Source organism: Carassius gibelio, chromosome B12 (assembly GCF_023724105.1).
Source record: "Carassius gibelio isolate Cgi1373 ecotype wild population from Czech Republic chromosome B12, carGib1.2-hapl.c, whole genome shotgun sequence".
Lineage (NCBI taxonomy): Eukaryota > Metazoa > Chordata > Actinopteri > Cypriniformes > Cyprinidae > Carassius > Carassius gibelio.
The window spans coordinates 22335049-22353032 of NC_068407.1; the positions used below are offsets into that span (position 1 = coordinate 22335049).

Sequence of the window (17984 nt, forward strand, 5' to 3'; positions counted from 1 at the left end):
ATCCAACGATGGCAGCGAGTCTTAAACAATAATCTGGGGCTGAATAGGACGAGTCTTCACAGAATGCCAGTGGGGTGATTTGTATGAGATGCTGCATTGAAGACAACTCCGAAAATACGGGACAAACCCCGTCCCGTATTGATTCAATATGGGACGCGCTTTTATTCTCAAATACGGGACGATTCCGTATTTTAAGGGACTGGCAACCCTAACATGGTGTGCACATCATACACAAAATGAAGCGGTCTTTCATTGACATTCAACCTGTAAATAAAAGCAACACTGCAAAATCATATGTTAAAATTACAGTGCCCTGTGTAGTCAAGTCACCTTTATTTCTTTTGTATAAGACACAATACAAATTTAAATTCGCTATAGCTTAAACTAATTTAAATTCACTCATTTGTATAGTTTGTGTATCAATGAAATATCATCACAATGCATGTTAATGATTTTTTTTTTTATTATTCTTTTAAGGCTGGCACTAATATAGTGCTGTACTTGAATCATAAGACTCCACATGTCCTGGTGCTGGTGACAAGGAAAACTCTTCCAAAGGTTTTATTATTTTAAACAGTGAGGCAATGGAACAGAAGATGATACTACAAGCAGTCGATCTGTGTTTCACTGGTGGGTGAAGACTTTACGAACATTTCTTGTATATTGTGGAGAGTGAATGACGGATGTGGAGGGAGACTAACCGCCTTTAAGAAAGGATTCCGACTGCATATCTCTCCGTAGCAGTGGAAAATCCCCCCCCCCCCCCCTCTTGTGTTGATCTGATAATCCTCAGTGCTTGTGTGTTTACTCAGTGTTGATAGTAGTGCCTTGCGTTGGAGATCGCTGGGAAAGACGGAGAGACTCCGGTGTACGATATATCTGCCTGCTGTGGTCTGCCCTCCTGCCTTTGTCCATCTGACCCGCCCTGTCAGGACTCTGAGCCCGAAACGGGAATACACCACCGATCTTCTTTCACTGAGTGTGTGGAGTGTGGTGAGTGCTGCTATATTGAAGTGTACACACGAGAAGAATTGTAGTGCCTTTGTGGTGTGTGGTGTTTGTCCGTGGTTGTGTCCCTGGTCGTAGGAAGAGGCCTGACGGAGAGGAGTAGTGTATTGGTGGCAACCACAGTCTTTACCTTAAGTAAGCTGGAGCTCGGACGTGTTGGAGGCGCCTCTGGAGGAGGTTGGATGTCGTTGCCCACGCAGCAATCCCTGTAAGCTTTTAAATCAAAGCCTTATCCTTTTTTTTGTCCATGTGATGTTGTGTCCTTGGCCCTGTCGGCAACCACCGGCCTTGTGCGTGTCGTCTGTGCTGTTTATTTGACGAGGGAAGCGAAGGACAACAGCCGATCCTCCCCCGTGTGCCCCTTTGTCAAGCTGCGCGGGAAGCCCAGTATTGTTTGCAGTTTCACCTGTAAGGCCCACCAGCCGTCAGTCATCGACTAAACCCGTATCTGCTTGGAATACAGACCTCTGAATATCTTCAGTGGTGAGTAGCGCATTAACAGCCCAGCCCCGTGAATACTCACCTGTGTATTGAACACTGTACTTACATTGAGAGCTAGAACCCCTGCACGCTAACAGCTCAGCCCTGTGAATACTTACCTGTGTATGGAACACTGTACTTACATTGAGAGCTAGAACCCCTGCACGCTAACAGCTCAGCCCTGTGAATACTTACCTGTGTATCGAACACTGTACTTACCTGAGAGCTAGAACCCCTGCACGCTAACAGCCCAGCCCTGTGAATACCCACCTGTGTATCGAACACTGTATTTACCTGAGAGCTAGAACCCCTGCACGCTAACAGCCCAGCCCTGTGAATACCCACCTGTGTATCGAACACTGTATTTACCTGAGAGCTAGAACCCCTGCACGCTAACAGCCCAGCCCTGTGAATACTTACCTGTGTATCGAACACTGTACTTACCTGAGAGCTAGAACCCCTGCACGCTAACAGCCCAGCCCTGTGAATACCCACCTGTGTATCGAACACTGTATTTACCTGAGAGCTAGAACCCCTGCACGCTAACAGCCCAGCCCTTTGAATACTTACCTGTGTATGGAACACTGTACTTATTTGAGAGCTAGAACCCCTGCACGCTAACAGCTTAGCCCTGTGAATACTCACCTGTGTATTGAACTCTGTATTTACCTGAGAGCTAGAACCCCTGCACGTCAACTGCCTAGCTCTTGCTTTAAACTTACCTGGAGTGGAGTCGGCGGGAAATTAAGGGCTGAAGTGGAGTGTTGTCGAGGAAGGGCTGAAGAGGAGTGTTCTTGAGACTGGAATCCGTATTTGTGGATAAAGAATAGTTCGAGTCATCATTAGTTTTAAAGTTTCCTTACCCCTTTCCCCAAACTTTTAAACAAATAAAATTGTTACATTTTAATCTTGGTTGTCCGTCCATTCATTGGGGTGTTGTGGGACCTCCTCGAGGTGGAAGTTAGAGGGAGGAGCGAGACCCGTTGAATTGGTGGTCCGCTCCGGCCTGTGACAGATTTTGGCGTAGTCGGCAGGATTCCACCTCGAGTTGAGCGACCGCGGCTCCCCAATGGCGGACGAGGCAGTGCCTGAGGCCCCACCCCGAGTCATGCCCATTTTCTTGGGAGCCCCCTGGGCACCGAAGTATGGAGGGCCGGGATCTGAGATACGGCTGTCGGAATGGAAAGCCCAGGTCGAATATCTGGCTGGGATTCAAGGATTGAGCGCCCCCCAGAAACTGCAGTTTGTGATAAATTCCCTAGAGGGGGAGGCCCAACGGGAAGTCCAGGCTGCCCCAGAGACAGTCCGAGCTACTGCACAAGATGTGTTGGACTTCCTCACAGGAATATATGGGGATGCAACCCCAGTAGCGGTCCTTCGGGCCCAGTTTTTCAATTGCAAGCAAGGGCAGCAACAATCCTTAAGGGCCTTCACACTAAGGTTGCGGGAGCAGTTCATCAGGCTGCGAGGTAAGCGGGACCATGGCTTGGGAGAGGGGGAGACTCTCTTACGAGACCAGTTCCTGTTGGGGCTGCGAGAGGGCCCAGTTCGTCAGAGTCTACGTGTTCAATTTCGTAGAGACCCAGCGATGACGTTTGAAGACCTGAGAGCCGAGGCTCTGGCCCTAGAAGCGGATCAGGTGGGAGTGGTGGATTCCCCAGTGTGTGCGGCAGTGAGTGGAAAAGTGGCAGCTGCCTCTGGAACAGGGGATTGGAAACAGGCCTTACGCTCTGAGCTCTTGAAGGATGTCCGAGAGCAGATGGCAGAGTTATCTAAAACCCTCCTAGAAGAGATGCGACGAGGCCCCCAACGCTTACCACCAATGTCACGGGAGCGGTCGCATTCCGAGGGAAGACGAGGTCTGGAGAGACGTCCAGTACGGGAAGCCCGGGCCCGTTTTCAGTGGGACGAACAGGGACGCCCCATTTGTAATCGGTGTGGTGAGCCAGGGCATTATAGTCGCCAATGCGGCTCTCGACGGGGTTCCGAAGGGGATTTTTAGGTCGGCCGGCCACTGTGGGTCAAGTGGCTGGGACCTCTGTGAGTGACCCAAATTGGATGAGCGCCCCCAGGAATCAGCTGATCGGGCATAGCCCAGTGGTAGAGGTACGGATCCGTGGGGTGAAGATACGATGTCTGGTAGACACTGGGTCTCAAGTCACCTTAGTCTCAGAGAGCCTGTCCAAGGAGCTGTTTCAGGGTAGCCAGGTACAGGGAACAGAAGCACCCTGGCTGACCTTACGGGGGGCTAATGGACTGGAGATCCCCTATGTCGGATATCTAGTTACAGATTTGGAGATTAATGGAATCACTGTGCCCCAGAAGGGGGTCGTTATTGTCCGAGATCATTGCCTAGGAATCCAAAAAGCCCTGTTGGGGATGAACGTAATTGCAGACTGCTGGGAGGAGTTGTTTCAGGCTAGGCCTAAGAAGACCCTACCACCGGCAGAAAGACAAGAATGGGAAAGGATAGAGGCCGATTGTCGTCGGGTACACATGGCCAAGGCACAGGGGAGTCAAGAAGGTATCGGGCGGGTTGCCTGCCGATACGCAGTATCTATACCGGCAAAGAGTGAGGCCATTGTCTGGGCAAGAGTACCATCGTACGAGTGCGGGTCGTCAGGCTGGGTGCTGGTCGAGCCCCATATGGACTGCCAGAGTGTAGCAGTGGCCCATGGATTGGCAGTGGTTCGCCGAGGCCGAGTCCCGGTGAAGATACGGAACGAGAACCCTTACCCTGTCAATTTACATCGTCACCAGCGGTTGGTCCTGGTGACCATGGTGGATGCCCACTAGGTGCGAGAGGGCCGGGAAGTCAGCTTCCGGCAGGTGTGTCCTACGGTCGTAGAAGTGACCTTGGCTCAGGTGGACTTATCCCTGGAACAGCTCGGAAATGAGGTGCCTGTTGACCTGACCAGAGAGTCCCTGCAGGGAGAAGGGCTAGAGGAAAGCCAGAGTAAACAATTGCAGGATCTCCTTACCAAGTGGCAACATGTGTTCTCCAGACATGATGAGGACTATGGCTGTACCGGTGTAGTGAAACATCAGATCCCCACTGGCGATGCCCTGCCTAGTCGTGAGAGATACCGTCCAGTACCACCCACTCTGTATTCGGAGGTTCGTACTCTGCTGCAGGGAATGTTGGACAAGGGGATTGTCCGGGAGAGCAGTAGCCCATGGGCGGCCCCGATTGTCCTCGTCCAGAAGAAGACGGGAGCTTGGAGATTTTGTGTAGACTATCGGAAATTAAATCAAGTCACAAAGAAAGATGCTTTTCCACTGCCGCGGATAGAGGACTCTCTTGCCAGCCTGACACGGTCTGTATGGTACTCCACTTTGGATCTTGCGAGTGGGTATTGGCAAGTCCAGGTCGAGGGGGTCGACCGAGAGAAGACTGCTTTCACCACTCCCTTTGGGCTTTTTGAGTGGGACCGTATGCCCTTTGGCCTATGTAATGCACCGGCCACGTTCCAATGGCTGATGCAGCGGTGTCTGGGTGGCCAGTTGGTGGACTCTACGCTGGTATATCTAGATGATGTCATCGTCTATTCCCCAGATTTTGAGTCCCATCTGCGACATCTGGAGGATGTGTTTCGGGCCATGGAGCAGTATGGGTTGAAGCTGCAGCCAGAGAAGTGCCACCTGTTGAGGAAGGAGGTGAAGTTTCTGGGCCATTGTGTGAGTGCCTCGGGGGTCTCGGTGGATCCCGAGAAGGTGGCGGCTGTGCAGGGCTGGGAGGCACCGAAAACCGTGAGGCAAGTTCGGTCCTTTTTGGGCTTCGTCGGATACTATCGGCGATTCATCAAGGATTTTTCAAAAATTGCCAAACCCTTGAATCAGCTGTTGGCAGGGACTGGGCGTCCTCGCGGCCGTGGGTCTCCCTCCATTGCTTGGAGCCCGGTGTGTGAATCGGCGTTTCAAAGGCTGAAGCAAGAGCTGCTCCAGGCTCCAATCTTGGGCTATGCGGATTATTCGCAACCTTTCATCTTGTACACAGACGCCAGTAACCTCGGGCTTGGGGCGGTGTTAGCTCAGCAGCAGCAAGGGGTAGAGCGAGTGATCGCCTATGCTAGCCGAAGCCTCCACCCGGCAGAGAGGAATGATTCAAATTACAGTTCATTTAAGCTGGAGTTGCTGGCTTTGAAGTGGGCCCTGAGTGAAAAATTCAAAGACTACTTATGGGGTGCTAAAGTACAGGTGATAACAGATAACAACCCCCTGGTCCACTTACAGACGGCAAAGCTGGGGGCAGTGGAGCAAAGATGGGTGGCCCAGCTGGCCAATTTCGACTACCAGATCCAATATCGGCCAGGCCGCGAGCACACAAATGCCGACGTCTTGTCCAGACTCCCGGAGGCACATCAGATGGAGAGTGAACGAGAGTTACCGATAGGCCCGGAGGAAGGGCTGACAGTGGGGGTTGTAGAGGTACCGGGGGCTCCGCAGGAGGCTGTGCCAGTGAGTTGGGGCTGGGACCCGCAACGATGGAGGGAGCGTCAAGAGGAGGACCAGGATTTGAGAATGCTAGGTCATTGGTTAAGACGGAGGAGGGGGCCAACGAAGGTGGAATGGCGAGCCCAGACTCACAAGGTGAGGAAGTTGTTGGGGCAGTGGGCACGCCTCGGCTTGAGAGATGGGGTGATGTGCAGGACGATTAAAGACCCGAAGTCGGGAGAGGAGGTCCGCCAGGTGTTGGTGCCAGGGGGCCAGGTGCAGGCTTTGTTAGAGGCCTACCATATACAATTGGGGCATCAGGGGAATGAGAGGACGTTGTCGCTTCTGCGGCGACATTTCTACTGGCCCGGGATGGAGGCCGCTGTGAGTTTGTTCATTCAAGCATGCCCTCGATGTACCCTGTTTAAGGCTCGGAAGGAGGTGAAGGCCCCGATGGTTCCGATACAGGCCAGGGCCCCGTTGCATATCCTGGCCATGGATTATCTAACCTTGGGCAGGCCCATGGACCGCTACCAAAACATCTTGGTGGTCACCGACCTGTTTACCAAGTATGCTTGGGCCATCCCGACTTTGGATCAGACAGCCAACATGACCGCCACCGCTTTATGGAGGGCAGTGATTCAGCCTTTCGGATGCCCAGAATTCTTGCACAGTGACCAGGGGCCGAACTTTGAGTCCAGAGTGATCAGGGAGTTGTGTCGGGTGTATGGATGTACTAAGACCCATACTACCCCCTACCATCCCCAAGGGAATGGGTGCTGCGAACGCTTCAACCAGACTCTGTTGAGCCTACTGGGTACGCTGGACCAGGAACGTCAGAACGATTGGGTGAGTAACCTTCCTGCACTGGTCCAGGCCTATAACAACAGCGTCCACAGCACTACGGGGTACGCTCCGACCTACCTGATGTTCGGGAGACATGTGCGGTTGCCGACAGACTTGGTATTGGGGGTGGCCACGTTGGAAGAGACCTTGAGTTTGACCGAGTGGGTAAGATGCCACCACCAGCGCCTTCACTCTGCCTATGAGCAAGTCTCGGGGAGGATAAATGCTGCCGCAATTAAGAACAAACAGATATATGATCGGACGGCCAGAGAAGCCCCGTTGTTACCAGGAGAGAGAGTGCTGGTACGGGACAAACGGCGACAGGGGAAAGGGAAGTTGAGTGACCGTTGGGAGTCTGTTCCATATGTGGTGCAGCACCAGCAGCGGCTGGGGCAGCCGGTCTATGTACTTCGACCTGAGGGGAAGGCTGGACCAGAACGGGTATTACATCGCAACTTGATTCGGCCATGCCCGAACTACCCTAGACCTCCCCTAGAGGCATTACCAGCTCCGACTGTGTGCGCTCCGCCGTTGCAAGCATGGGCCATAGTTCCGAGGCTCCCAGAGGCTGAACCAAGGGGACTGGACCCCGGATCACCACCTAGACGGTCCCAACGAGAGAACCAAGGACGGCCCCCCGAGAGGTATGGGGATTGGGTTGAACAACCACGTTCTAGGGACTAGAACGATTTGGTGGGGGAGGATGTCACTGGGTGACTAATCCGGGCGGAACTGTAGTGTGGGAAATATTTCCGCCCGGACCAATTTAAGTGAAACATAAGTTCTGTTCCGGTTGGCCCAAGGCGGGGAAATTATCCAAAATACATGTCAGGTGTGGGAAGAGGACGTGTTGGATACCGATTGGAGGATCGGGAAGGATGCAGTGATATAAAAGGGGCTGGTTTATGAACAGGAGTAGGTTTTTTGTTCTGCTGTTGTTCCACGGGATACGGAAGTGGCTGGTGTGGCGTGGATGTTGCGATTTACGGGCTGCAACGGAGAATCCAAGGAAAATGGATATTGGAAGTGCGGAGGAAGTTAAGTGATCGACCTTTTGTATGTTGTGTTTACCTCTTATTGTGGATTGAGTTGAAGGAGCGATCCTACGTTTGGAAGGCCCCTGAGTGAAGGAGATCATTGAATTCGTGTTGGGAGAGGACAACACTGTGCACTGGTGGGTGAAGACTTTACGAACATTTCTTGTATATTGTGGAGAGTGAATGACGGATGTGGAGGGAGACTAACCGCCTTTAAGAAAGGATTCCGACTGCATATCTCTCCGTAGCAGTGGAAAATCCCCCCCCCCCTCTTGTGTTGATCTGATAATCCTCAGTGCTTGTGTGTTTACTCAGTGTTGATAGTAGTGCCTTGCGTTGGAGATCCCTGGGAAAGACGGAGAGACTCCGGTGTACGATATATCTGCCTGCTGTGGTCTGCCCTCCTGCCTTTGTCCATCTGACCCGCCCTGTCAGGACTCTGAGCCCGAAACGGGAATACACCACCGATCTTCTTTCACTGAGTGTGTGGAGTGTGGTGAGTGCTGCTATATTGAAGTGTACACACGAGAAGAATTGTAGTGCCTTTGTGGTGTGTGGTGTTTGTCCGTGGTTGTGTCCCTGGTCGTAGGAAGAGGCCTGACGGAGAGGAGTAGTGTATTGGTGGCAACCACAGTCTTTACCTTAAGTAAGCTGGAGCTCGGACGTGTTGGAGGCGCCTCTGGAGGAGGTTGGATGTCGTTGCCCACGCAGCAATCCCTGTAAGCTTTTAAATCAAAGCCTTATCCTTTTTTTTGTCCATGTGATGTTGTGTCCTTGGCCCTGTCGGCAACCACCGGCCTTGTGCGTGTCGTCTGTGCTGTTTATTTGACGAGGGAAGCGAAGGACAACAGCCGATCCTCCCCCGTGTGCCCCTTTGTCAAGCTGGGTGGGAAGCCCAGTATTGTTTGCAGTTTCACCTGTAAGGCCCACCAGCCGTCAGTCATCGACTAAACCCGTATCTGCTTGGAATACAGACCTCTGAATATCTTCAGTGGTGAGTAGCGCATTAACAGCCCAGCCCCGTGAATACTCACCTGTGTATTGAACACTGTACTTACATTGAGAGCTAGAACCCCTGCACGTTAACAGCTCAGCCCTGTGAATACTTACCTGTGTATGGAACACTGTACTTACATTGAGAGCTAGAACCCCTGCACGCTAACAGCTCAGCCCTGTGAATACTTACCTGTGTATCGAACACTGTACTTACCTGAGAGCTAGAACCCCTGCACGCTAACAGCCCAGCCCTGTGAATACCCACCTGTGTATCGAACACTGTATTTACCTGAGAGCTAGAACCCCTGCACGCTAACAGCCCAGCCCTGTGAATACCCACCTGTGTATCGAACACTGTATTTACCTGAGAGCTAGAACCCCTGCACGCTAACAGCCCAGCCCTGTGAATACTTACCTGTGTATCGAACACTGTACTTACCTGAGAGCTAGAACCCCTGCACGCTAACAGCCCAGCCCTGTGAATACCCACCTGTGTATCGAACACTGTATTTACCTGAGAGCTAGAACCCCTGCACGCTAACAGCCCAGCCCTTTGAATACTTACCTGTGTATGGAACACTGTACTTATTTGAGAGCTAGAACCCCTGCACGCTAACAGCTTAGCCCTGTGAATACTCACCTGTGTATTGAACTCTGTATTTACCTGAGAGCTAGAACCCCTGCACGTCAACTGCCTAGCTCTTGCTTTAAACTTACCTGGAGTGGAGTCGGCGGAAAATTAAGGGCTGAAGTGGAGTGTTGTCGAGGAAGGGCTGAAGAGGAGTGTTCTTGAGACTGGAATCCGTATTTGTGGATAAAGAATAGTTCGAGTCATCATTAGTTTTAAAGTTTCCTTACCCCTTTCCCCAAACTTTTAAACAAATAAAATTGTTACATTTTAATCTTGGTTGTCCGTCCATTCATTGGGGTGTTGTGGGACCTCCTCGAGGTGGAAGTTAGAGGGAGGAGCGAGACCCGTTGAATTGGTGGTCCGCTCCGGCCTGTGACAATATATTCCTGTGTGTTTGTATGTTTCCCAATACAGACCAAAAGTTTGGACACACCTTCTCATTCGAAGAGTTTTCTTTATTTCCATGACTATGAAAATTGTAGAATCACAATGAAGGCATCAAGGGCTATTTGACCAAGAAGGAGAGTGATGGGGTGCTGCGCCAGATGACCTGGCCTCCACAGTCACCGGACCTGAACCCAATCGAGATGGTTTAGGGGTGAGCTGGACTGCAGACAGAAGGCAAAAGTGCCAACAAGTGCTAAGCATCTCTCTGGGAACTCCTTCAAGACTGTTGGAAGACAATTTCAGGTGACTACCTCTTGAAGCTCATCAAGAGTATGCCAAGAGTGTGCAAAGCAGTAATCAAAGCAAAAGGTGGCTACTTAGAAGAACCTAGAATATTACATATTTTCAGTTGTTTCACACTTGTTTGTTATGTATATAATTCCATATATAATTCCACATGTTTTAATTCATAGTTTTGGTGCCTTCAGTGTGAATCTACAATTTTCATAGTCATGAAAATAAAGAAAACTCTTTGAATGAGAAGGTGTGTCCAAACTTTTGGTCTGAAATGTATATATACATTGGTGGGTGGAATTAGTTTAAGTCACCTTTGTCATTAAGAAAACTAAATAAACATATAAATACAGAAGAATAGCATTTTATTTTCATTACATCTTAAAAAGTTAGAAAATATAATTTTAACATGTAAGAATGAAGTTAAAGGTATCAAGAGTATTTTTGATATCATAAACTTATTTCTGGGAGTGATTACATAATTTTTGATATCAATAATTTGTATCGATACTAGTGGAAATGTGATACCTGATATCAACAATTAAAGCGTTGAAAGTAATTGTTGATATAAACAATTTATATGCTTAAAAGTTATTATATTTCAGCATGTTACATTTGTTATTTCTGATATCTGAAAATTTTATTTTGATATCAACAATTGGGAGAGTAATTCCTGATATCTAAAATGACTTTCATAATCACATTCATGATATCAGAAATTAACATTGTCACTTGTGACAATTTAATCATTGATTTTTACTAGTAGCCATTAAATTGCTGATATCAAGAATATACATCTGTTCTAGTAACAATGTGATAACTGATATAAAAAATAAAGGTTTATTTAGAAAGAATATTATTTCTGATATGTGAAATTGTAATTTCAACTAGTAAGAAATATATATATATTTTTTATATTAACAATTAAATATGAATGACAGCCTATGGTGACATTTAAAGGAACACTCCACCGTTTTTTGAAATAGGGCTTATTCACATTATTTCCTACATTTAGATAGGTGGGCAAATGCATTTTTGTGTCAGTGCATGCATTGTTTTAGTTTGACTGGGTCGGCGTTAGCTTAGCTTAGCACAATGAATGGAATCCTTTGTTGCCAGCTAGCATGGCCTGAGTAAAAGTGATCAAAAAAATAAAAAAAAACCCACCTAATTACTTCTTGTGGCCTGCGTATTCACAACGAGTACAAATAGCGATCCAGATTAACACTAGGCGATTTCCTAGGCAGATATTGACTTGGGACTATATTATGGGGAAGCACAGGCGAAGCACTGCTACTTCGGCGCAGAGATATAACGCAACACATGAAAACATCAACTCTATGTGAATACAGGTATAATATGGGTCGATCTATACATGCGTCATGATTAAAATAATCACTTACTCTGTGGACAGCTGTCCATTTGGTCCATTCGGCGTGGGGCGTTTTTTCCAGTTCACTTTGTCACACCGGAAAACAAAATCGAGTACTGCAGAATGGATCAGCGCCGTGAAATCCTCTGTAGATGTGACACAACTTCGGGCACGCTCATCTTGATCTGACGTGTTGAGCCTGGTCACCAATGACAAAAACATGTCCCACTCTCTACAGCACAGACACTCTATTTCCGTCGGCATAGATTGGCATATTCCCCCACATTCACACCACCAGTTCATGTTGGCTCTCATCCTCACGTCCTCAGGCTGTTGAGCGATCGCAACTAATACACGCGCATATAAATTTCACTCGCGGCTGGCTTGACGGTGTTTTTCTGAAGTGCGGCTGGCTTGACCGCAGTCTCCTACTGTCGTTCTATTTCCAAAGCACGCAGCTCGTCTTCTGTAAACTCTGGTTCAAACAGGTATGGTTCTGGTTCTTGACTGTCTGAGAAGTCACCCTCTTCGTCTCTCTCAAAACCAGCCATGTTCATCGCCATTCGTGTACTGTAAGGAAAATAGCCAGGCAGCTGCACGCCGGTATGTTGACGGAAGTCGTGGGATTTCATGTGTTGCGTGATTCTCTGCGCCGAAGTAGCAGTGCTTCGCCTAAGCAGCAGTGCTTCGCCTGTGCTTCCCCATAATATAGTCCCAAGTCAATATCTGCCTAGGAAATCGCCTAGTGTTAATCTGGATCGCTATTTGTACTCGTTGTGAATACGCAGTCCACAAGAAGTAATTAGGTGGGGTTTTTTATTTTTTTGATCATTTTTACTCAGGCCATGCTAGCTGGCAACAAAGGATTCCATTCATTGTGCTAAGCTAAGCTAACGCCGACCCAGTCAAACTAAAACAATGCATGCACTGACACAAAAATGCATTTGCCCACCTATCTAAATGTAGGAAATAATGTGAATAAGCCCTATTTCAAAAAACGGTGGAGTGTTCCTTTAACTATTTAAAAAAATACAATTACAGATATCAAGAATTTTATTTTTTTTACTAGTTTCAATTTAATTCCTGATATCAATAATTAGCATTTTAACTAGTGAGATTTTAATTGTTGATATCAAGAATTAACATTTTAACTAGTGAAAATTTAATTTTTGATATCAAAAATTAATATCCTAAGAATGAATAAAAGTCAAAGTGGCTTGCCATATATCACATACAGTTTGTGATTACTGATATCAAAAATAAATGTTGTAACTAGTACTGTATTTCTGATATGTAAAATTATAATTTCAACTACTGAGAAATGAATTATTGTTATCAACAACTGAATTAGATTCAAGTTTTCAAGTTTCAACTGAATTAGATTGGCAGTCTATGGTGATATTTATTTAGTGAAAATACAATTACATATATCAAGAATTATATATGTTTTCTAGTTGAAATTTAATTCCTGATTTCAATATTTAGCATATTAACTAGTGAAAATGTAATTGTAGATATAAAGAATTAACACTGTTGCTAGTGGAAATGTAATTCCTGATATAAAATAATAGCTTGTTTTACTAGTAGAAAGCCAATTCCTGATATTAAGAATTAGCATTTTAACTAGCGAAAATTTAATGGTTGATATCAAGAATTGATATCACATCCTAAGAATGAATAAAAGTCAAAGTGGCTTGCCATATATCACATACATTTTAAAATCTTGCTAATTATTTATAAAGTCCTAAATGGTTTCGCTCCTCAGTATTTAAGTTACCTCTCATCTCATTTTTGTCCTTCACGTCTGCTGCATTCTTAAAACTCTAGCCATTTGATAATACCTTCAATATCAAAATCAACTGTGGGCAGCAGATCCTTTTCCGAATTAGCGCCCAATCTCTGGAACAATCTACCTGGAGATGTTTGGGAGGCAGACACACTCTGTCAGTTTAAATGTATTTTAAAGACTCATCTCCTTAACCTGGCTTACACATAACACACTAAGTCATTTATATTATTTAAATCAATTAAATATTATTGATTAGGTCAACTGGAACCTGTAACACTTCCCATAAAACCCTATTTACTTTGTACATCATAAGAAGAATGGCACCCATGCTAATATTTGTTTGTTTCATTCTTATTCCAAGGTCACCATAGCCACCTAGATCCAGTCTGTATCCAGATCAAATGGTCACTGCAGTCTGCAGTGGATTCGATATGTATCCAGTCCATATAGTGGATCAGCACCTAAAAATGACAGCCCTGAATTTCAGCAGAGACCATCACAACAAGATAAGCACCAGAGACAGATCCCCAGCAAAGACCTCGTCACCTAGACAGCCATCAGCACAAGACCATGGGAACCAGATGAGTCCTCTGCACAATCTGACTTTTTGTTGCAGCCTGGAATCATACTGCTGGTTTCATCTGGCCAGAGGAGAACAATGGAGTTTTCGTTCCTTCAACACTATTTTCCTGTTTAATACTGTAAAGCTGCTTTGACACAATCTGTATAGTAAAAAGCACTATAAAAATAATCTTGATTTATCTTGACTTGACATAGAATCAAATGTAAGAGGAGCAAATTCCCTTACATAAGAGAAAAAAAAATCTGAGTACGATGTGTGATGATGATGATGGTGATATTTTCTGAAACTTAAGTGTAACTAAATGTGAAAGGAGAAGATTCTCTTATGAAAGACCAAAATCTGAGCACAATGTGATGATGATGATGATGATGAGATCTGTTATGAAACTTTAAAGGTGACCATTGTGAGAATGTTAGTGTTTTTGTTTCAGGCAACAAGTGTGAGAAGCGATAGACTCAAGCAAAAGTCTCTATTTGATTTGAAATTAGTCTAATTTCTGTCTAGGAGTAATATTTGAGATTTAAAAGAGATCTCAATTTAGATTTTTCTTCTGGGCGGGGTTTTAGTCATGAGCTAGACTGACTGAGGCAGTGTTGTGATTGGTGGAGACCTAGGCAGAGTACGATGGATGGAGAGATCAAGGTGGAGTCGCAGTGAAGAAGGAGACTGGTATATATTTTTTATGTTGCATGCTGTAGTCGCTGGTTTCACCAGTTTCTATGTTATCAATGTGTGTGTTGAGTTAAGAATGGAGAAAAAGCCTAGTTGAAATCACATTTGAGCAACGAGACCATCCAGACTGAGACGAATCTATAAAAAAATCTGATGGATGTGGCTTATTATACATATATATATATATATATATATATATATATATATATATATATATATATATATATATATATATATATATATATATATATATATATATATATACTGGTATCTTAATTTGCCAAAAAAAAAAAAGTTTGTTGGGAACAGGCATTCATCTAAAAAATAAGTTTGTTTTAGGTAATTACACAGCTTAAAATTAACATCAGTAAGCCCATTGTACACCATGATACCTGATGCATGTATTAAATATTGTGAACACAAATTAAATAAAACATCCATGTGGAAAAAGCAAATGTAATAAAAGAACAAAACATGACTCTATTTAGATTTAGTATAAGCTATGCCATCCATCACTTTAGCACTGGTATCAACCCTGATGCAGCTGGTATGCAGCTGGATACTGTTGGGATCGGTTACTGATTATGAACTATTATCAACATAAATCAACCCATTATTCTTATTTTTTATTAGTATTATTATTATTAAAATTAATCAAATAAATTAATTAATTAATATTGGGTTCCTGATACACTAGTGTCATTAAATTATTAAAACACACTTAAAATCTTAGGGGTGCATGTACATTTTACATCTTAGGAGCTCAACTGACAACATTTGGGAACCCCTGCCCTATATTTAGATCAGGGGAGGGAAGAGGGCATGTGGTTATAGACCAGGGGACAACAGCCATGAGTTAAAGTATGTTTATGAGTTAAAGTATGTGTAAGGCCAGAAGAGGATGAATGTGTTATTGGTAAAAGAATATTTGGGCTAGCTTGAAACAGATTCCTCACTTTCGCTATTCATATTTTTTTTTTTCAAAACAGGGTGTTTGAAAAATTGGGAGATGTTATTTCTGTTCACAGCTGTCTCTTCTTTGCACTACGCCTTTTCTTAGCGGCCCTTAAACTGTTTAGTTATTTTAAATAAACAAATTATACCATGCCCACTTATAAAATTTCAAGTAAATATATTATTATTCAGGGGTCACTCTTTTCAAATGGCAAAATGTTCCAATTTCAAAGTAAATTACAAAAGTATTACTTACGAGACAAGAGAATTAACGGTAAATGTACGAGTTTGATTCTCAGGAAACATACTTTCCTTTGAAATGTATAGCTTTAATACAATGAGAGACATTCAGTCATGTTCTAAAATACATTTTGGACAATACATGTGTATATAAGCTGCATTCTTGAAATATACAAATCCTGAAAAAAGTAATATCATGAAATACTATTGCAATTTTAAAAAGCTGTGTTCTGTTTTAATACATTTTAATATATAATTTATTCCTGCGATAGGAAGCTGAATTTTCAGCAACCATTTTTCTAGTATTCAGTGTCAGAAATCATTATAATATGCTGATTTAGTGATTAAGATTTATTATTTGTATTAATGTAATATATATATATATATATATATATATATATATATATATATATATTAAATAATATTAAAATTATGTCATTAATAACTTACCCTTATGTTGCTCCAAACCTGTAAGACCTCCGTTTATTTTTGGAACACATTTTAGATTTAGTCTGAGAGCTCTCAGTCCCTCCATTGAAGGAGTGTGAACGGTATACTGTCCATGTCCAGAAAGGTAAGAAAAACATCATCAAAGTAGTCCATGTGACATCAGAGGGTCAGTTAGAATTTTTTTGAAGCATCGAAAATTTTGGTCCAAAAATAGCAAAAACTATGACTTTATTCAGCATTGTCTTCTCTTCCATGTCTGTTGTGAGAGAGAATTCAAAACAAAGCAGTTTGTCATATCCAGTTCGCGAACGAACCAGTTCACCAAATCGAACTTTCAATACGTATTACAGTTTTTCTCAGTCACTTTGGTGCATTTCTCAAATCAGAAATGAAATTCTCAAAACTACTTGTACAACCTCCACATCATCTAGTCATTTATACACATCATAAAACCAGTTTCTCATTCTTTTGAACAAGTTGCGATTGCTTTTGTACATTCATGCAATTGATTACACACATTATCTGCAGTTTCCTACATTATCAGTTGCTAATGTCATGTCGCTCAAAATGTATTATAGTTTTCTGTGCAATAGTCTCACCCCTCAAAACATCTAGTCTTTAGTTCATCGTATAAGTCATTCAATGCAAAATGGTTAATCTAGTTGTCATAAACTGCCAAGCACACTTTTTATTTTTTATTTTTTACAAATTAGTATTAGACTTTTTGTCAGTTTGGCATGAATTGTGCAAGTGAATATTTACTAATGAAGAGAATTTAGATGATAAACCAATGATAAACCATTTCTCTGAAATAGCTCAAAGGTTCAGCTCATGAATCTTCAGTTGAAAAGCTTATACTGTAAAGACAGAGGATAACACAAGAGTTACAAATTCTGAAAATGTACTTATTTCCATCTTTGTGCCGATATTTCTTTTTCCTTTTCTATATCACAATGGCATTGTAAAGTTGTTTTTTACAGTTTTTCTCAATTGCTTTGGCTCAGTTCTCAAATGATTTTTTTATTTCCCAAAACATTAAGTTCAGATCTCTGAACAATTCGCTTCTTTTTCACATCAGATTGGAATTTCTTATTGATTTGAGCAAATTGCAAATGCTTTGGCACATGTGTGCAAAGAGTACATACAACTGTAATCAGTTTGGACAACAAATAATTGCATATGGCTTGTTGATCAAAACTGATGACTCGATTCTCACTTACACTGTCAAACACTTCAGAACTTCTCAGACATTTTTTTATTGTGTAAGCCATCACATTCAAAACGATCTATTCAATTATCATAATTAGTATACATGAATGTATATTCTAAAATATATCTGACATTGACATTATTTGTAATGTCTGCTAATTGGCACATGACCTCTAATTGCATTCGCAATCTAATTGCAAATTACCTCTATGAATCAACCATTTAACCATTTAACCATTTACGTAACCAATCAACTTTGGGAGTATATATATATATATATATATATATATATGTGTGTGTGTGTGTGTGTGTGTGTGTGTGTAGATTGCCCACAGCACAATCACTGCTGTAGAAGTTTTAGAGAATGGAGGACGTTCACAACCCTGAACTGCGGCAACATGCTCGTGGAAGAGCAATTGGAAGGCGTGTAAGAATACGCGGTGGTGGTAGAGGAAGAAATAATGGAGGAAGAGGTGGAAATAGAAGAGTCAGAGTTTTTTTTCTTCCCATGAATGTTATTTGTTGTTTGTGTACACAAATATGAAATGTAAAGTGAAATCTTGTTACTCTTGTCAGTTACTTTCCATGTACAGTAAATACAC

At 43.9% G+C, this 17984-nt stretch overlaps 2 long non-coding RNA genes across 3 annotated transcripts; one reads left to right on the forward strand and one right to left on the reverse strand.

The window, feature by feature from the left end:
• Positions 1 to 631: 631 nt before the first annotated feature.
• Positions 632 to 2395, forward strand: LOC127968728 (uncharacterized). Its single transcript, XR_008156063.1, has 2 exons — positions 632 to 1216; positions 1336 to 2395. It is a non-coding gene; the product is annotated as an uncharacterized LOC127968728 (long non-coding RNA).
• LOC127968734 (uncharacterized) lies at positions 1391 to 2575 on the reverse strand. Of its 2 annotated transcripts, none has more exons than XR_008156103.1 (4): positions 2158 to 2575; positions 1858 to 2007; positions 1608 to 1707; positions 1391 to 1531 (listed from the first exon to the last, which is right to left on the reverse strand). It is a non-coding gene; the product is annotated as an uncharacterized LOC127968734 (long non-coding RNA). The 2 variants fall into 2 exon arrangements; XR_008156104.1 differs by having other exon boundaries at positions 1858 to 1983; positions 2134 to 2220.
• Positions 2576 to 17984: the final 15409 nt, after the last annotated feature.